General features: G+C 45.4%; 1 protein-coding gene across 19 annotated transcripts in view; it reads left to right on the plus strand.

Annotated features, from left to right (window-relative positions):
* ADGRL3 (adhesion G protein-coupled receptor L3) overlaps positions 1–21,294 on the plus strand; it is an 815,007-nt gene that overhangs the window by 423,812 nt on the left and 369,901 nt on the right. The window lies entirely within an intron of this gene.

Here is a 21,294-nt window from a genome sequence, read left to right on the forward strand (position 1 = left end):
CTTTGAAAATATCCCAGTAGATGCTATCTGCAGCTTTGTCTACATTAGAAAGTTTTAGCAGTGTAGCTAAATCTGTTTGGAGTGTATGTGTGTTGCGGGGGGGAATCACTCCCCTGACTGATATACCTATGCCAGCAAAGGTCCTAGTGTAGGGGCAGCTACACGAGCAAACAAGCTAATTTGCTGGTACGGCTTATTTGGTTTGGGTAACTGGTAATTTGGTAGCTTATATCGGCAAAAGGACTCTTGTTGATATTATAGGTTGCATCTCCACTAGGTTGGAAGGATTGGGGGTTTCTCCCTTATAGCTCTATTGAATATCTGTACCAGCAAACACTTTTAAGTGTAGACAAGGCCTGTATCTTGACATGTATAAATACCCTTACGAATCTGGCCCTAAGTCTCTATTCTTTGGGGAAAACAAGTGCTGCAGCAATATTCTGTCGTCTCATCTCGATGTTCAAGGAGATGCATATTGATATCTGCTAAGTGAAATCCTTTAATGGGGACAATATCAAGGTGAAGGCTTCAGTTTAAGTTGGTTTTCAATGTGAAGTAGGTTTAACTTTGGGGTTTGTTTTAACTCTGTTTTAATTAATTGCTGTTATGTAGTGGTTAGGCAGGTGGCCAACAGGGACGACTGATCTCATTAATACCCCTTCTCTGTTTACACCAGAAAATCAACAGCCAGCCAACCAACCCACTCAATGTCTGTAGTCTGCACACAGCTCCTTTGGGTAACCACCCATTCCTTTCACTGCCCCTTGCATCCTCCTCCCTGCCCATCATCTGTGTATTACACCCACCAGTTGCATTTTTTTCCCTCGTGGACCCAGCAGCTGCATGGAGCTCACTGCAGGATCTGAGCCCTAGATGAATGTAAGCTCTTCAGATCAGAGGCTACCTCTTACTCTGGGTTTGTACAGCTCCTAACCTAGTGGGGCCCTGATCTTGCTGGTAGTTAAAATAATGTTCGTCATCCTCATCAGAAGAAATGTTTAGGTAATACAAAGTCTGGTTGTGTGTGTGTGTATTATAATTAAAAAATAGTGATGTCAGACCATGAGAACAGCTGAACAAATGTACCGTATGAGCTATTATTTTTTTCCCCCTCAAACTTATAGCGGAAGTTTCACCAAACTGAAGAAGAAAGCTGTCACGTTGCTATGAGTTAGTGTCTGTTATTTCACTTGGTGTAACGAGTTCCAGGTGGACAGTCAAAATTGCTTTAATTCCTAACGTGTGTGTGTGTATTTTTTTTTTAAATACGAGCCGGGTTTTACTCTTACATCATCAAGTGAAAGGGCTGACCATTTATCATACTCAGGAGTGACCCCTTCCAAAAAACCCATGTTTCTTAGCAATGGGTATCATAATACTCTCCATCATAAATAGGATAAACCAGTAGCCTGATTCACTGCTACATTACTCCACTTTTCCACTGAGGTAACTCAGTTGATATCAGTGCAGTTATACCAGTGTAAAACTGGAGTGACCCACAGGTGAATTGAGCTCAGTATTTCCTTTCCTGGAAACATACTGAGGGCTGGATTGTACTCAGATGTATATGGAGTAGTTCCATTGATTCTAATTAAATTACTCATGTGAGTAACTGTTCACCAGTGGGAGTAGTGGACCCACAATCTGACCCTGGAGAAGTTCATTCTTAATGCTTGTCTATATGCCGGCATAACCTTCCTGTTTTCCAGCAGAAATTGCCTGTTCACAAATCATTTTACGTCAGTTTAGGTCGCCACTTAAATCACAGTAATGAAACTGGTTTGGAATAGTTGCTGTGGGTGTTTTTTTGTTTTTTCGAGCATTGCTGAAGAACAGACTAATTCTTTACTGTTGCATGGATGATGATATTTTATCTCCTTGTTTGGAATAATAAGTAAGAGATCAGCATAATTAGCTTGAAAAAGGAAAGAGAACTAAATGTGTCGTGCTTTGTTTAGATGTAAGTACAGGTTGGATTCCAAGGACTCAGCTGCAATTCTGAAAGTGGATAAAAGAGAAATATGCGGGGGGTGGGGGGGCGGTGGAGTGAGGAAATAAAAATAAAAAATTCAGGGGAAGGAGTAAAGTTAAAGGCACAGAGTTACAGCTGGCAGCTTTGTTGGCAGGCCCAGCACAGGTAAAGAAGCGAACAGCTAGGGGAAACTTCAATCACTGTACCTCTAAGTTATGTCTACACTGCAATTAAATGCCCAGGTCAGCTGTCTCAGGCTCAGGGTGCTGGGATGTAAATTTGCAGTGTATATGTTTGGGTTAGGCCGGAGCCCAGGCTCTGGAGCCCTCCTCTTTCACGGGGGTCCCAGAGCCCTGACTCCAATCTGAGGCCGAATGTCATCTCTGCAATTAAACAGCCCTGTGTGCCTGAGTCAGTTGACACGGGCCTGCCGCATGTGTGTAATTGCAGCATGGACATACCCCAGCAGTACGTCATGCAGTTTGGTTTGAGAAGCTTTGGTGGAGCAGCAGCGGGACGTATGCATCCTTGCTACCAGTGTTGTACCATTTCAGTTGGTTCTTTTTTCCAGTTATATCAATTTGTGGGAGAACAATGGATCCTTAGGTCCCATCCTCCCTCCCTTATCTTTCTCGCTGCAGGTTGTGCTAGTCACTGCTTTGGGGGTGGGAAGGAGCTTGTCCAAGGCTGGTTGGGTCATGGCCTGGTTAAAATACATATGACATGTCCTTGCCTTCCTCCTTGCAGTGAGCACAGCAACAGAGACCTTGGTCTCAAATTCTCTGGGGCACTAGCTGTTCCAGATGCATGGAAGGGATGGTGCCTCAGTTGAATAGCCTTGGTCCATCCAACTGAGAAGTTGCGGCTGTGGGCTTAGAGGCGCATTCTATCTAGTTCTGTGTGCACCAGATTGGTCAAATGGAAGCGGCGATCATGTGGCCTGGAGGAAAAGGGTATTGAGTGGGGTAGAATGCCAGGATCCTGACAACTATGACAAGGTTGGAGAAGTTTCAGAGTAGCAGCCGTGTTAGTCTGTATCCGCAAAAAGAAAAGGAGTACTTGTGGCACCTTAGAGACTAACAAATGTATTTGAGCATAAGCTTTCGTGAGCTACAGCTCACTTCATCGGATGCATGCAGTGGAAAAGGTTGGAGAAGTTTCCTGGGATGGGGAAAAAGGGCAAAGCTATGGTCTTTTTCATGTTCTGGACAGTCCTACTGGTTTAACTAAAGGCGTGGTTTTAAACCCATTTTGTTTCACCAGCACAAACCTGTGTGTGGACACTCTAATTTTGGCTTAAGGGTGACTTATTTTGGTTTATTTTAAGTTGATTAGAAACAAATTTTATCTAAATTGATATGAGCCACTCATAAACCGATGTAAGAGTATCCACACATGGGTTTGCACCAGTTTAAGAAACCCAGTTTAATTAAATTAGTGCAGATGAGACCTAAGATTCCTCCGTATTGCCTTTACGTAACAGGCATTTTCCAGGAAGGGCCCCTGACAAGTGTTTGGGGGTGGGTGCCTGCAAGCGGGCAATAGTCTAGCTAGCTCCTCCCATATTTATCTAAGGTTATTTTGCACTTAAACCACTACAGTAGTAAGACCAGCCTTAAGCATTTATAAGGTGCCAGTGACCTTGGTATCCCGCTAATGTAGAGATTTAAATCGACCCACAAATTCAGTTCATTGCCTTGGCATCTCTGCTGGCAGACCAGCAAACAGTTTCTATGCAGAATGTGATTTTCTAGTTTAGGAATAGAGCTATTCAGATCAGAACTCAGCGTTTTAGTGAGAAATATCTACAACGTTTATACAACTTATTTACATATGAATGCAAACATTACAGACTTTATATTAACAGCCCTTGTTGTTGCTCATTACTATGCATAGAAAAAGGCATCACCATTTCCAGTAGTGTCTACAACATTATGAATATGTGATAGAGTAATTACTGATTTGGAAATCCAAATTATATTAAAATGATTGTAGCATCTGTGTCTCCAAAAAACCCTCTCCATTTGTCAATTCCAATCCTTTATTGCTCAGGCAATAAACATGATTCTGATGTCTGTTTACATAGTTCTTTATTAATCCCCTATTTTTAAAGACTTGAAGCCCAAGTATTGGAAATTCAGCCTTTCCTCCCCACAACAACAATGACAAAAAAGGGATAATTTTTATGGGCACTTTTCTATGTTTGGGTGAGTCCCATTGCATGCAGTAGCTGGGATACAACTCAAGTCTTCCTGACTTGTGTATGCAAGGTAAAAAATGAGGGCCGTATTCTGATGGCCTTACTCATATTGAATAGTATCTTGCTTCCAACAAAGTCCAAATGGAGTTATTGGGGATATTTATGGAGTAAGGAGCTCGTCCGTATGAGTACGAGTATCAAAGTCCGGCCGTCAGTAAGTAAGTAATAACAACACCTAGCTCTTGTGCAGCACTTTTCATCCGTAGATCTCAAAGCACGTTACAAAGGAGCTCAGTAGGGTTGCCAACTTGCTGATTGCAGGAAACTGAGCAGCCTTGCCCTGCCCCTTGCCCCGCTCTTTCCCCAAGGCCCCTCCCCTGCACCGCCCCTTCACTGAGGCCCCGCTCCCACTCACTCCAGTCCCGCTCCCTCCATCGCTCATCCTCGCTCACTCGCTCATTTTCATCGAGCTGGGGCAGGAAGTTGGGGTGCAGGAGGAGGTGAGGACTCTGGCTGGGGCTGCGGGCTCCAGCATGGGGACAGAAATGAGGGATCCAAGGTGCAGGAGGGGACTCTAGGCTGGGGCAGGGGGTTGAGGTGCAGGGGGGAATGAGGGCTCTGGCTGGGAGTGCTGGCTTCGGTGTGGGGCCGGGGATGAGGGGTTTGGAGTGCAGGAGGGGCTCCGGGCTGGGGTTGAGGGGGTTGGTGTGTGGGAGGGGGTGCGGGCTCTGGGAGGGAGCTCAGCTCTGGGGCAGGAGATCAGGGAGTGGGGTCTGGGCAGCGCTTACCTCAGGCAGCTCCTGGAAGTGGCCAGCATGTCCCTGTGGCCACTAGGCAGAGGGGCGACCAGGTCGGTTCCACGCCATGGTTCCCAGCCAATGGAAGCTGCGGAGCTGGAGCTCGGGGCAGGGACAGTGCCCTGGCTCAGATGGGAATCACAAGCACTATGATAGACTAGAGCTGGCACTGGCAATGACCTCCTCAAAGGCCTGCAATGAGAACAGAGCTATGTGTCCTCTTCCAACTGGGCAGCCAAGCAAAGCTGTGCAAGACAGAGCACATGTGCCTTTTCAGTGGGTGACCGCGCTGCTACTCCAACATGCCCTCTCAGAGCTTCCAGTGGAGTTGTGGCTGAGTCAGCCAGAATGCCTCCATTGGCTCCCCTTCCAGCCCAGTCCTCACTCCAGCCCTCTTCACAATGCAGCCAGAGGCTCAGAACCCTGTATTAGCATAGCAATGTTTCTGGAAGCCAAAATGGTGTCATGAGAATAGAGCATTTAGCACACCAGTGGAGACGTTTGAATAACATTCAGAATAGTTTTTACTGCATGAGCGATGAAAGATCAGAATTGACAAATAGTGTGTGCGCCACAGATAAAGAGCATTTATTTATTTACTCAATGAAGTTGGAATAAGGATCTCACTGTCTTTTGAGAAGGATGGCACAATATTTGTGAAGGCTGGGGACACCACGGCTGGGTTTTAGCCATAACTCTCCAAATCCAGTTTTTCTGCAACTGCCTCGTGGGTCGGCAGCCTTTAGTTAGGAACGGTATGCCACTTTCCCAACCGGTTCAAGTGAATTTACAGACATGTACTTCCATTTGTATTATAGAGATTATTTGAGTTGGTCAATATTTTAGCCTTTCTCTGTGAATATGTTTACACTACAATGTTTCTAAGCAGCATCCGTGTGTGCATACTGGCCAAATTAGTATAATGAAAGGCACTGATTTTATAAGTATAGAGTATTTGGGAACATGAACAATGCTTTAAGGAGCATTTACTGCATAAAAATCGTTTTAATCTTCCCAGCAATTGAACAATGTTGAACTTCCAGGGAACTGCTGAAAAATGGACGGGAATTAATTGAGTGCTATATGTGGCTGAATGTCCCCTTTGACTTATGGGACAAGCACTATTTGCACTAATAGAGTAAATACAATGCCTTCATTGTTTTTGTTTGCCTTTTACTGCCCTTGGGCCTTAGAGTTACTCCGTCTTGTCCACCAAGTCTGAATGGTGTGTTATATTTAGTGCATATGTCCAGTATGTTTCTTGGGGGGGGGCATGATTTACCATCTGATTTTTTTCCTGTCCATATTTGGTTTTAAATATCTCATGCAATATTTTAAGTCATGTAAACCTGAATGGGATGATGCAGGGTCGGGTGAATAATGCAAAAGAAAATTCTACCAATAATTTGAAATCTTGCATGGTTTTTCTTAGGAGAGTGCTGGCTTTTTGTGTTTGCTTTCTGTGATTTCATGGAGAATTAAGTTTTAAGAATAAAAATCTATGAAGGAAGTTGCTTATATGAGTAGTCATGGAAAACCACCTTCAAACTCACCTGCACAAGTATTTCCACCAGAATTCCTTACAAGCATGTGTAGTTCTGGAATAACAGCACCACAATGGAACGTGATTGTGTGGGGTTAACACACTGGACCAGTTCACAGGAGATTTGGGGCCTGGCTCTCCTGGGTCCATTGCAGATATTTGCCGTGGCCTTAGGCCAAGCCAAAATTTTGGTAAGTGGCCACGATTTCATGTGCTTCAGTTTCTGGGTATCCACTTTAGACACCTTGTGCCCTCAGCACTCACAGTTTCCATGGACTTCGACTGGAGTTGTGTGTATGCAGTGCTTCTAAGAAGCAGGCTCTGAGGTTCCCGAAAATGTAGACACTGTGACATGTAGGAAGTCAGAGTAGATGATCATAAAGGCCCCTTCTGAGACCCATCAGTGGCCCCATTTCATAATGTTGGCCTTAATTACGCTGTCCCTCAGTTCACCATTTGTTAACATGGAGATGATAATAATTCCCCTTGCCTGACAGGGGTGTTGTGAGGATACAGGGCTCAATCCTGCAACGTGCTAAGCTCTGAGGCCCTGATCAAACAAGTCGTATTAGCCCATGTTTTGCTTTAAGCGCGTGAATAGTCTTGTTCCTTTTTGATCTGAGTGGCCAATCGCATTTCGGGGCCGTGGGGGTTTTCCATTGGGAAGCAGAAACGAATGATGGACTCTGGTATTTCGTTTGGTGCAGTCTAATTTATTTATTCATTTATTTATTAGCTCCACCCATCACAAGGTTTAACCCAGATCATAACACCAGTCATCAATGTATTAATGTACATGAGCTGTTTAGCTGCTACTGGAATGAACACTATATAGAAAAATCTATAAACAAACATAAATTAATTAATCAGATCAGCCACAATTAGTTTGGGCTGCTTCAGGTATCTTTAATGAAATCCATAAAAATTGAAAAGATATCAAACTAATCAAATTAAATCAAATTTAAAAAAAATCTACCCCACTTTGAAACCAGCTTGTCTCACTGTTGCAAATCACATTTAACAGGGGTACATCACGTGTGTACTAGGGGTTTACACAGATATGTTTCCATCAGCGTAGCTACACCAGTGCAAAAAAAACCCCCAAACAAATCAAACCCAATATAGACAAGCCCTTTGTAATAAACAAGAGCGAGAAGGCCAGTGGAGGCTTCTCTGAATCTTCCTGGACTTTATGTCTTGTTTCTTTTGCTTAGACGCCACCTGCTTAGTTTTAATGGTTTCTGCAATGTACCTCTGGCTGGGCTGGTAAGAGAGTGGTGTCCCTCAGTCTGACGCAAGTGCACCTCCATAATTAGACATCAGGGAATGCTAGGAAGGAAATAGTCAGCCCTATACTTGCCCCAGGAGACTGTCTGTCACCTCTGCACCACAGCCTTCACCTGCCTGAGAGAGCAAGGGATTGATAAATATAAATGTAAACAAGCACACATGGAATTGGATAAAAAGCCCAGTGACTACTACCAAAGGCGGTGGTGTCTGCTGAGGGCTGTGATGTCATTTGAGGCACAGTATTTCACTGGAGCAAAAAACCACAGCTCTCAAGTCCACACTTCTCACAAGTCCATGTTTCCTGGCATTCTCAATTGTGGACCTGAGAGCTGTTAAAGTTCTGCAGAGCACTGGCTCCTCACACACTGTTTGTGACTGCCGTCTTGGACTTGCTTCTCTTTGGGTAGAAATTCCCGTAGTCATCACTGAAACGTTTACAGCTTGATTTTGTGAATGTTTAGTAGAAGAAACCGGACTATCCAGTGAATCTAAGCCATTGTCTCTAAGTGTGCGTCTGCAGCTGCTTTGAACACTTTAGGTGCTTAGCTTTATTGTTTGTGAAAGGCTAAGGACCGGATTGCTTCCCTAAACCAGCTCCTTCACCCCACTGAAGTGAAATGGAGGCCACAGAGGAGGGATTTATGGCATTGTGGGCAGCAGAAAACAAGGGTGTGGACAAGGTTTTTAGCCAATGGGATGGTGAAGAAGCAGTACGTTTTTGATCTGTTGTAGAGAATGTAGAGGGAGCCGGGATACATGCGTTGGAAATGGGTGGAAATGACCGTGAGGCAGGAAAGATGGTGGCACTGTGTATGCCAATGCAGAGAGGAGAGGAAGGAGAGGCTTTAGGAGGCAAGAAATGGATTTAGGGATTTTTAGTGATCTCACAAACTATTATTTATATTAATCATGTTTATTCTGGTAGTGCCTAAGGACCAACTAAGAATAGGTCTCCACAGCGCGAGGTGCTGTACAGACATAGAGTAGTAGATGGCCACAAATACATATATTGAGACAAGACAGACACAGGGTGAACTACTCTCCTGTGCTGGTCTCCTCGTAGCATCAGGGCCCTTCAATATACACTCAATTATACTTCGGTTACCCAAGTAATATCTTCCATACCAACCTGGTTCAGCTCCTATTCAAGACAATGAGAGTCATTGCACTGACTTGAGAGGCAGTTGATATCAAGCTATCCATCCACAGATGATACATTACCAGCATAACATTTACGCAGGGCCAGATTGTAAACCCTTTACTCACACTGATAGGCACTTACTTCCCTGAGCAGCCCTGGGTGAATAGTGACTTCTTACCCATGTGATGAAGGCGTTTACAAGGTAGGACATATCATGGTGTCCATCCTCATAATGTTGCTGGCAAAATGAGCAAGTATGTTGTTTTCAGTCTAATGCAATTTGAAGGAATCTGCAACATGAGGGGAGTGCATTTTTGGGGGGGGATCCCACTGGAAGATTTAAAACAACCCTCAAAATTTTGCATCAGTATAGCAGTGCAGATCTCTGTCATAAACCATGGATTTTAATTTTATTTTATTATTTGCTTTTGCTAAATAACAGAAGCTTAATTAAGTTCCATCTGAATGTGATAAAGCAGTGGGGCCAAATATAGATCAGTCCCAAGTAATAGTTTCATTGTGTTGGCAGCTGTTTAACTGATGCTCAAGTGTTAATTAAAAATACTGGATTCTAAAAAAAGCTAAGTGGTCTTTTTCATAGATTCCAAGGCTGGAAGGGACCACTGTGATCATTGAGTCTGACCCTGTCAATAACATAGGCCAGAGAACTGCCCCAAAACAATCCCTAGAGCAGACCTCTTTAGAAAAAAAAAAATCTAATCTTGATTTTAAAATGGTCAGTGATGGAGAATCAACCATGGCCCTTGGTAAATTGTTCTAATGGTTAATTACTCTCACCCTTAAAAATGTACTTATTTCCTGTCTAGCTCCAACTTCCAGACATTGGATTGTATTATACCTTTTTCTGCTAGATTAACGAGCACATTGTTAAATATTTGATTCCCATGTAGGTACTTATAGACTCAGATGAAGTCACCCCTTAAACTTCTCTTTAAGCTAAAGAGATTGAGCTCCTGGAATCTGTCACTCTAAGGCAGGTTTTCTAATTCTTTAATCATTCTCATGGTGGTTCTCTGAACCCTCTCCAATTTATCAACATCCTTCTTGAATTGTGGGCACCAGAACTGGAAACAGTATTCCAGGAGCATAGCCACTTTTGAACCTAGTTACTCAACAGTGAGGTTCTGTGAGTGCTGGATGTCCAATGGTCTTTAATTGCTCACTTGTGGAATCACTTGTTTTGTTTGACTAGCTAGATATTACAATTCTTCAGTAATAAGTCTCTGCTTTTGTTGCAGAATAACTCCAAAGACAGAGGAATGTGTTGTACTTTCTCTTCTCTCACATCCCACAATTTCTGAAAACAGGACCCTGATAAGTTGTTGTGAACACTGTGCCAAACTGATCTTTCACAGTACATTTCCCTCCTTCCTCCAGGACTGATGCTGGAGCTGTGATGTCAGTAAGATTCACAGGACTGCATGCTTGACAGAAAGGATGGCATTATCTGTTAATGTAATACAAGAATTATCCAGATCTCTTGCTATCGCTCTCTTTCATTAAATGTGAAAGTTAGAGACAGAAACTTTAATGGTTTTTGTAAAATACTATCTATTGCACCAGGACTGCGTCTGATATTCCAGAGCTCAGTCTAGCTATCAAGCACCCACCATTCTTTTCAAAAATATTTCCTTCTTTCTCTGAAGTGTGGAATTTCCCCCCAAAATTATAGGGTCTGTGAGGCAGGACAGATGAGTTTCGGTTGTGCACCAGTGGCAGGCTTCAGATCCAATGTCCTGCAAACTCTTATGGCCAGAGGTAGGAATTTGTTAGCACTGGAGGAGAGTTGTGAGTTCCCACTTGCTAGCAGGGCACAGGTCTTTCTTCTAGCACTGGTAGATGGGTATGAGGAATTGGTCTCCAAAATGCTTGACAATAACATTTAGAGAAGTCATTTTTCAAAGTTTCCAAAATGAATATTATAATTTCTCTCTCTCTCTCCATATTGGACCCACTGCGCCAAGGCACCAAATAGTTTCAAATAAATTTAACCAAAACCACAGCACATATTTGAAAGATGATGGTTTGTGGAGTCATGTGATTAATTTATCAGGCGCTTTTGCCCTCTAATCCAACTCCATAGGATCATGTTAGTAGGCCTGAGAGGCTTCAACCAGTCACCATTTTCAAAAGTCAACCTGCCACAGCAATGTTTCGTCCCCTCCAATTTAGAATTCCCAGTTCCTGCCCCAGTCACATTGTCTAAGGCTCAGGGGATGGATGAGCTTCAGTACTGACCCAGTGACAGCTTGTTCTTTCCATAAACATGTCAGGGCTGGGTTACCAGAAGAGCTCAGTTTCCATTCAGGCACCTGAATGAAATGAGGAGGTTTGCAGAAAAAAAAAAACAAAAAAACAGTGACTGCCCAGGAGCTCTCATACAGGAACTCCTGTGTACTGAGCCCTCTTGAAAAGCTACTTTATTTAGGTGCCTGAGTGTGAGCTGAACCCTATTGAAAGTCCAGGCCCAGTTGTGGGAGTTGAGCTTTTCTGAAAACGTAAACTTGAACATTTCATTTTCCCAAGGACAATTTAACTTTGCATGTATAGGATAGTATTTAATTATGTCTAAATCATTTAGAATATTTTTGCAAAACTCAGCCAACTAAAGGAAAAACAGCCTTGATGGTTCCGAAGCCCTCCAAGGTGTTATTGTTCCTAGTTGGTGTTATCTCACAAAGGTTCAGTTCAAAAGTCCCCTTATCTATCAGATTGTTCTCAATCCAGGGCATGTATATGTGTGTGGGGGGGTATATATATATATATATTTATAATTTTACCCTCTATGCGGAGAGTTACACTGTGTGGAAAAAGCCTGCCCTTACTGGAGGGGTGAACAAGTATGGTGAGGGGATGGCCATCGAAGTATGATCCAGAAGGTATCTTAGGGCCCAGGGAATGCTAGGTCCAGGCACACTAGGGGAAGGCGCTCTGGTGGGTAGTCACAGTCAGTAGGCATGTGTGATGCCTGGCTTCCCCCACTGTTCTATTGAGTGCCACAACGGAAAGCAGCTTTGTTGCTGCTGGGCAGAGGCTCTCGACAAAGAGGCTCCCGAGCTGCCTCCTGCATGCTCAGAACATTCTGCCCGTGGGCACCAAAGTAGATGATTACTTAGTAGACAGTGATAGTTTCAAATAACTCTGCTAAGGTTAAGGATAATCTACCCTTCACTTATCCAAATCTTTTGACATGGCTGAACTGAGATGGAAGGCTCATGTGCACGTCCACATAGAGACAGGCCACTCTTTATTTAACAACTACAGTGCCACACAGATGTCTTCCCTATGTGCCTAAATTTCTTAGGGGGTTACCTAGCTTTGTCTTTCTGGACTGTAGGTTGTGTTTGTTTATATTCCATCTACTCATTCAGTTATTGTATCAAGGTTGAGCTGGCGTTCAATACAAATGAGTTTAGTCTAAAGCATACTTTAACCGAGCAATCTAGAGGTGGAAGTCTAGTACATTAAACCTGCTCACACAAATGTTCATAGCACACTTGGATACTATGCTTTCAACCCAGAAGTGCCTTTAATGTTTCTCTGTCCTTTTCCAATCTTTGCTGATTGGAAGGAGGACACACCTGACTGGTGACCAACTACAGAGTGATTAAAAATGGCAACAGAGCTGCCAGTAATTAATTGTGGCCAGGCTATTTTTTAACGCTTAGGTCCCCAAAGTGACGCATTAATCCACAGAAATGCAGTGGAAAGAGTGTCAGTCTTTCTCCCTTTTGTTAACGATATAACTGAGAGCACATTGCCTTTTTATGAACAATACTTTGAAATTCTCACGTTCACTGTTACTTGTAATTAAATTAAAGTATAATTAACTTTCACTGATGAAAGAGGAGAGGAAAAAAAAACACAGTAGCTTCCCTTGAGAGTGACAACAAAGGAAAATTATGTCCTTTATTTATCCCTCATTAGGGACAGAGCAGAATGCTTACCATAACTAGCCTTTTCTATCCACACAAGCACACTTAAGAAATGGATGGAAACTCAGGAATGAGAAAACTCGAGATAAAATGTTTGAGTTGCCATGACAGAGAACCATTGAACTAGGTGCAAAGTTCGTGTGGACCTCAGCTCCATGCTGCCCCCTCCTCCCAGTGTATTTACTTAATTTTAGATTCATGGCCAGCTCTTAGACAAATGTGAGGTGCTCCCTGCAGACAGGGTTGGCTCTCACTAGGAAGTGCCTTTGCTGTCACTGAAGTCAATATAAGATGGATCAACTGGTGGAGCCTTTTGGTTCTTAAATCCTCAGCTGTGAAGCTGGGTCTTTCCAGCTGTGAGTGGCATGTTCGTTATCTCAGGACGGGGGTAGAATGAATGCTATTGTACCTCTCTATCAAGTGACCTTAGCTCAACATTAGCTCCAGATTCGAGGTTGCTGCCCACTCAGCAGATATGGTGGGAGTTATATTAGTGGTGGGGTTGGGGTTTGAGAGTAACAAGGAATCTTTGTAGGGAAAACAATGCTCTGAAAGGCTTGTTATCTCAGCTCTCGGACTGTACTGTGAAGGTGTGTAAAGTACATTTTTTATCTGGGTGCTACTGAAGTTGGCAGTGTGGGAATGAGAGAGCTAGTTAGCTTGATACATAGATAAGTGAAAAGCTAGGGTGTTGCTCTTTTACAAAAATAGGCAAACTGAATAGTATTGTTGCAGGTTACTGAGCAAAAATCTTTCATACAATGGTGCCCTGTTTCTTTGAAAAATCCAGTGCTGCTTGCACTTTTTACAAATAAACCTTCCTTGTGCCAAAATCCTGCTCAATTTATCTGGGCATGGGGAGCTTGGGGGCATAGCCCTATACTGCCATACAAAACAGCCATGCTCTAGGGCTCCAGGAAGATGGTTGTTCGGGTCTGCAGGAAGGTGGAACAGAGGGGACAACTTGCATGGGGGCAGCAGTTTTGGAGCTGCTTGGGGTGATGGTGGCAAGCTCATGGAAATAAATTCCTTTTTCCCCTAAATGCCTAACACTGATCCTGGTGCTGGCTGTCACCCAGCTGGGCAGTTGTGAAATCACAGCAGGCCATGGTCTGTGTAGGTCCAGTGGCTGGGGTGGGGGAGGAAAAGAGACGGAATGGATCAGGGTGCCTCTGTTGTGCTAGGAATTTGGCAGGTCACTAGGAGTGGGATCTTCTCCTCTTCCCCTTTCCAATTGTCAGGCATGTGCCTGTCTCTGACTTGGTGGGCCCCATCTAATAAGATCATGGTCTCACATCCCTTTTAGAGCCATCTCTCCATAATGTTCTCCTTGAGAATTTGACCCAGTCTCTGCTTCTTACCACCCAATGGCATGTAGGGCAGTCAGGCTGGGTGGCCATGGATTCCTCCGCACAGAACTGCAGCAGAGAGAGCAGCATGCACCTGTGCATTGGCTTGATTGTGAGGGAATGCTGTCACAGCACCTGTGAGAGGTTGGGGGTCAGGTTTGAGGCAGGAGAGAATGAGTCAGTGGGAAGGAGGCGTGTGTGGTTTTTTGCTGGGGGAGGCAGGAGAGTGTGAGAGAGAGGATGAAGGTGCAGAGGGAGGGATAGCTCAGAGGTTTGAGCATTGGCCTGCTAAACCCAGGGTTGAGTTCAATCCTTGACGGGCCATTTAGGAATCTGGAGCAAAAAACTTTGGGGATTGGTCCTGCTTTGAGGAGGGGGTTGGACTAGATGACCTCCTGAGGTCCCTTCCAACCCTGATATTCTGTGATTCTAAGAGATCACAGAGTGTATGGAAATGAATGATGGAGGGAGAGAGAGGTGAGTGAAAGTGTGAGTGAAGGCGGAAGAGAGCGCAACCGAGGGAAAAACAAGATTGTGGGGAAGAGAAGGAAAGAGAAAACAATTATTACACAACATAGGAAAACTATGCTGAGGGGGAAAGAGTTTGTGAAAGAGAGAGGAAAAGAGATAAGAAGATCCATGGCAGAGGAAAGGTGGGGGTGAGAGAGTGAAATGGAAAGAGAGAGGGGAAAGAAGTGCAGCAGTGACAAAGGATATTAAGCATGTTTTACTTAGTAGAAAGGGTAGATGCAAAATGATGCAATACCTCACCAAATTTAAGTTTGTTTGTGTTTCTAAATGAATGGGATGAAATGTGCTTTGAAAGTGGGTTAAGCTAAATAGGATCAAGGCACTCTTATTCCAGAATAAGAGTGTTCACACATGGAGTTAATCAGGAACGCCATGCATAGACAAGCCCTATTTAGTTTGGCCCCATGGAAATACCTCATCTAGAGGAATTTTGTTAGATCCAGATCACTTGTGGCTTGAGCTGGTTCTCTCTCTCTCTCTCTTTTAATTATTTTTAAAAAGTCACTTGTAACAAACTGGGGCTGAAGGTAGATGAAGGAAAAACTTTCTCAAGTAAGCCCAACAAGACTTAAATGCAATCAAAATAATGCATCATTGTAATTCTTTCATGAGGACTGGAATTTTTATTTTTGGCATATTTCTACAGAGAGCCTTGAACAGGCTGCAGTTCGTGCAGTTTGATCCTGTGAGTAAGGGCTATCCAAAAGCTCTAGGCCTTCTGATAGAGAATTCAACCTGTCAATAAAAAACAATAAAATGCAGCCGGTAGCAAGACTCTTGTGCAAACATTACACATCACTGATCATTAGACCTCAGGAAAGGTTAGAAAGTCAGCTTTTCTGTACTGAGAAAGATCAATATAAAAGGACCATTCATAATGAAGAAAATGTTAGAGAATATCATCTCCTTGTCACCACCCCCTTCCCCATTGTCCTTTGGAGGGAAAAAAACCATTTCTGCATAAGGATTCTTTGTTTCTGAAAGCTAAACACAAACAGAAACTTTAAATTTGCTTTTGCGCAGCACGTTATTGAAAGCAAATGTGGTGAGCCAAAGACTTTTCTCCTGACTTGTGTGTCCCCCAACATGCACCCTCCCCGCATTTGCAGGCCATCATTTGAACTCTAATTAAACTCCTATTTTGAGTGAAATTTCTCTTTGTTTCCCATTTACTTTCTCCAGGCTATTATTCCCTCCCACCCCTTCGGTCCTTCCTAAAGGGTTGATTTGGAAATATCACATAGTGACAGGGAAGAATGCACTCCTAGCTGACTTATTTACTGTGACAGCTTCTTTGCTAAGGCAGCCATCCAGAGAGGAGATTTTGCATTTCAGAGAGGAAAAAGGATATCTTGCAGCATTGCCAGGAAGGATAATGAATTAAGTCTGTCTCTTACTGTAAAACCATTAGAAAAGTATAATAGGCCTTGAGAAACAGGCTTGGATATTGATGGCTCAGCTATATTTGTGTGTCTGGTCATGTGGAGCCTGCCCTGCCTTTGCAGAAATATGAAGTCTATGTAAAATACATTTCTGAGTTTCAGTTGAGGGGGGTGAGAATACTTCTGTTTTCTTGATTTGCAATAATGAGTGCAGACGTGCTCTCTTGAGCAGCACACACAGACATTCAAGACCGGTTTCAGAGTAACAGCGTGTTAGTCTGTATTCACAAAAAGAAAAGACATTAAAGAGGTCTCCTGTTATAAACATCTGTAAATAGAAGAGAGCCAAAATTACAAATGGAGCTGGTAGTGACATCTGTAGTTAGAATCGCCAAACACTTTCCAGTATAAACCTTTGTTTTCAGGCACTTATAACTTTGCTGGATTTTAACTGTTTGGGCTGAAATTCTCCATGCTGGGTCTGTGTCTGACCGATTTTAATTTGAAAGATCCAGCAAAAATAGTCCAGCTACAGGGGAGAACAAAGTTGGGGAAAAATATATTTTTGGCCATGTTAAAAAAAAATCCAATAATTTCTTGGAGGAGTTTAGTATCTCCAGGATTTGGCATAGGAACTTGAAATTTGGCAGGGGAGTGGTAGTGGGGACATGTAATTTTTTGTTGTCCCCCCCCATGAAAATTCCCCCAGATTCAGCTAAATTATAAACCTCTGAAATTGCTATATTCAGTGGGGTTTGCTAGAGACTTGCTGCGAAAACCTCTGAACACTCCAGAGGCACTGAGCGTGCTCCATTGCTGGAGTCTGCTCTAATTTACAGGAGTATTAACTTGCTGCTCATAGGATTCTGTACAGTTCTGAACTGCTGGAGTGCTCTGTTCTCTGGCCACCTGCTGTCTGACTCCCGCCATGCACCCAGGCCCAGGGCTGGGAAGGGCAGGTCAAGCAAGCAGGTTCCAAGGTCTGTTAGGTCACCGTAGCTTAAAACTGTACATTCGGTGCAGATTGACAGAAAATACCATCTCAAAAATAAATAGCTCTCCTTGCCCACTTTGTGACCACACCACTGTCAGAGTGATCCCATGAGCCCACCTCCAGGGAAAGGGGTGGGGGCAATGCATGCATAACGTGCACCAGAATCAACGGGTTTTACATAGTATCTGTATACATTTCTGGGCATGTTTTTCGGGCCGTCCACACCGCAGCATGTCACACCTAACTGACAAAGGAATGCTGTACTGTCTTACCTGCCTTCCTCCCTCTGCTGCTGCTGTCAGCTTTGGGTGGGGGGTGCATCAAGGCTGTCCACTGTCAGGCCAGCTGTACGCTCGGGTCACCAAACCCTTCCTCCGTCTCCTCTGCAGGAAGTTGGTGGGTTTGGTGCTCTGTGACCCAGAGTTGCGGCTGGTCCTGTCGGCGTATGTCAGTGACGTGTTCCTCATGGTCCAGGACCCGGGCGACCTGGTGTAGGTGGAGGCCTACCAAGCCATGTACTCAGCAGCCTCCTCCACCGGGGTCAAGAGCTCTGGCCTGGTGGTTGGGGATGGGTGGCAGGTAAGCTCCCTCCCAGCTGCGCTTCAAGCCATTCGGTGGAGCCCGGGTCCACTGCTCTATCTTTGCATTTACCTTTTTGCCATGCATCCTTCTCCGCTGGAGAACTGGCAGGATTAGGAGGCCAGGATGGATGAGCGGTTGTGGAGATGGACAGGACTGCTCCGGTGTCTCTCCCTGCGCGGGAGGGCGCTGGTGCTGAACCAGCTAGTCCTGTGTGTGCTCTGGCACCGGCTCAATATCCTGAGCCCGGCCCCAGGTTTTCCTGGCCCACCTCCAGGAATTAGTTCTGGAGTTCCTTTGGATTTTTGGGTCTCTGCGGGGTCTTGAGTCTCCCCCTGGAGGAAAGAGGACAGGGCCTGATTTGCCTTCGCACTCAGGTCCATGTCTTCTGCCTCTAGGCCCTGTAGAGACTCCTTTATGGTGCATGTAGTCTGGTATGGAGCACGTTGGTGCACGCCTTCCTCCGCCGCCTCTGGGGGCTCCGATATCACTGGCAGCTCCTTTATCTCCATCTGAGAGGTCTCTGGGCTGCCAGGCTTTTACCAGGACCTCCTCGAGACCCGGAAGTTGGTTTCGGCAACCAGGTGGCCGCCAATAGGGTATATCTCCTTGCAGAGCCCCTGCTACACAGTCCCCAACTTGGTGCGCCAGAGGTTGGTCCTGGCAGGAGTTATCAGAGTCGTCCTGGACAATGACTGGGGAGGCCCGGTGAATCCCCTGGCGCTCAGTCCGCACATGGGGCTCTCCACTCTTCAAACTCCCCAGTGCGTACTTCATAGGGTTGCCAACGTTCTAATAGCAGAAAAATGAACACCCTTGCCCCACCCCTACCTTGCCCCCGCCCCTTCTCCGAGGGCCCCCCCCACTCCATCTCCGCTCACTCTCCCCCACCCTCACTCACGTGCTTATTTTCAGTGGGCTGGCTCAGGGGGTTGGGGTGTGGGAGGGGATGAGGGCTCTGGCTGGGGGTGCAGGCTCTGGGGTGGGGCCTGGGATGAGGGGTTTGGGGTGCAGGAGGGGGCTCTGGGCCAGGGGGTAGCGTTTGGATGTAGGAGGGGGTTTGGACTCCGGGGTGGGGCCAGAAATGTGGGGTTTGGACTGTGGGAGGGGACTTCCGGCTAGGGCAGGGGGGTGAAGTGCGGGGGGTTGAGGGCTCTGGCTGGGGATGTGGGTTCTTATGTGGGGCTGGGATGAGGGGTTTGGGATGGAGCAGGGGGGCTCGGAGCGGGGGCAGCCTGGTAGCCACTGGACATATTGCCATTTCCGGGAGCCACACGGAGACAGGGCAGGCTGGGAGCCGGCCTTAGCCGTGCTGCACAACCAACCAGACTTTTAGCAGTGCTGCCAAGCTCCCTTTTTGACTGGGCGTTCTGGTCGGAAACCGGACACCTGACAACCCTAGGACTTCAGCAAGTGAGGGCAGCCTTATCGCCCGTCTCTTGGGTTTACCTCAAGCAGTTTCCTCGGGAGGGTGTTCCCCGCCCACCACTCACCCCAGGGTCTCCAGACCTTTCCACTGGTCTCCTGCCCCATAAACCCCGTCAGCCATCCCACCTGCACTCCTCGAGCTGGCTGCCCAACCTGCAGGCAGTTTGCTTCTGAACAGTGCCAAGGACACATCTGGACACACTCATGCTCGATTCTTTCCTCATGTCCCACCCGGACACTAAGTGGCAGGACCTTTTGTCACCTGTTGAGGGTGAGGCACCCTGGTTGGCCAGCCTGTATTCTGCCAGGGACATTAGTTGGCGGCTCTGTCATGGAGCCATGACCACGGGCATGTACCTGTTGCAGTTCACCTCTATCCCTGATGCCTATTCCTTCTGCGGTGTAAGGGAGACCCTGGCACATACCTACCTTGAGTGCCCCAGGTTGCAGCCCCTTTTCCGGCCCCTTCTGGGACCCACTTCTGCATTTTTGGCTGCACTTCTCCCCCCGCCTTCTTGTATATGGACACTCTGTCCGCAGCCCCACAAAGTTGTGAGACATCCTCATCAACCTACTCTTACCGATGGCCAAAGTGGGAGTGTATACCACCAGGGAGCGGATGATGGCTGAGGGGTTCTCTGCGACTGTGAGGCCTCTCTCCGTTCCTCTCTCCATTCATGTATCTGGGCAGCGTTCCTCTGGGCAGCGTCTGCTGGCTCCCTTGACACATTTGAGAAGCAGTGGGCGCTGTCCGGGGTTCTCTACTCAGTGTCCTCTTCAGGTTCCCTATGTTTGACCCTTTGACACTCACACTTGTCTTTGCTGTTTTTTTCTGTTGTCCCCTGTATTTATTTGAGTCCTGGGCTCAGTGGCGCCTTCCCTTAGGCTGCAGGAGTGGCCTTTAGCTCCGGAAACCAATAGGACTCTCTGCTGCTTCATATATTTCATGGCCACTTTTCTACAGTGATTGTGACGGTTCAGTTCAGCTGGACAGGCCACCAGTGCTCTTAGTGGTTTTGAGACTAAAATGATTAATTTCTGAAAGGCCGCACTTTAGGATTGATCATCTATCTTATGCCATCTTTGCATTTCTGTAGTAACAAATATATTGCCCCAAACTTGGTTAACCTCACACTGATACTGAGCCAATGCTACTAATGCCTTGTGTTCCTGCAAAGACTTAAAATAAACATTACCTTGCAGAATAGCCTTTTTTTTTAATGTCTACAATGTCAATACTGTGTCTCTTCCCTATCCCCACCAAAAGATGACCTTGTCACTTAAAAAGCATTAGCATGTTCGTAAAGAAAAGCCATGCAGATGCAGTCAAGGGAGATGGTGATTTTTAAAGCCTGAATCAGGGGACACAAACTGAGTTGAGCCCTGCAGCTAGTTCGGGAATCTGACTGAACTGAAATGCTTCCTTCAGTCCCACTGCTTACAGCACAAGAAAACACCACATTTATATTCAATGTTTCATGTTAACAGCATAGAAAGGCTTTTTGAAATGGAACAAGGAATTTGTTCTACTGAAATGTATTCTAGAGGTAGGTGTACGGTTTACAGTTAGTGCATTTGTTATGTTAGATTGGCACAACTCTTTTGGGTAAATATTTGTCCACATTTTGAAGAACATTAATGGATACATCGAGAGATTGGGTTGGAGGGAGTAGCTGGAGTGAAGTGGTACTGAAGAATGGGATTTCTTATAACTGAGGAAAGGACTCACTGTTTTTGAAAGTATGCATTAATTATGGGTGGATACTGTTTGGATGCTGAACCGAAGGCCTGATTTTCAGAAGAGCTTTGAGTGCACAGCTCCCTTGAAAATCAGGGCCCAGCTGTCTCATGTTGGGTTGCCACTTTGGCAAATGCAGGCTGTTCAGATTTTACTTTGTGCTTTCCCAGCTCTCAGGTGAAAACCAGAGAGCAAATCGATTCTATGACGACTGACTCCTAGGGTCTGATGAAGAGAACTTTTGTACTAGAATCTGGATACTAGGATCTGACTTCCCCATCTCACCTCTTCTGTAGGCATTCATCTCTGGGCAAAGTGGCTGCAACCCTCTAGAATCATTTCCCCTCTCTTTGCACAGATATAAATTACTGGGCAAGGTCAAGTCAATGGAGAA

Source organism: Lepidochelys olivacea, assembly GCF_965140295.1.
Source record: "Lepidochelys olivacea isolate rLepOli2 genome assembly, chromosome: 4".
Taxonomy (NCBI): Eukaryota; Metazoa; Chordata; order Testudines; family Cheloniidae; genus Lepidochelys; species Lepidochelys olivacea.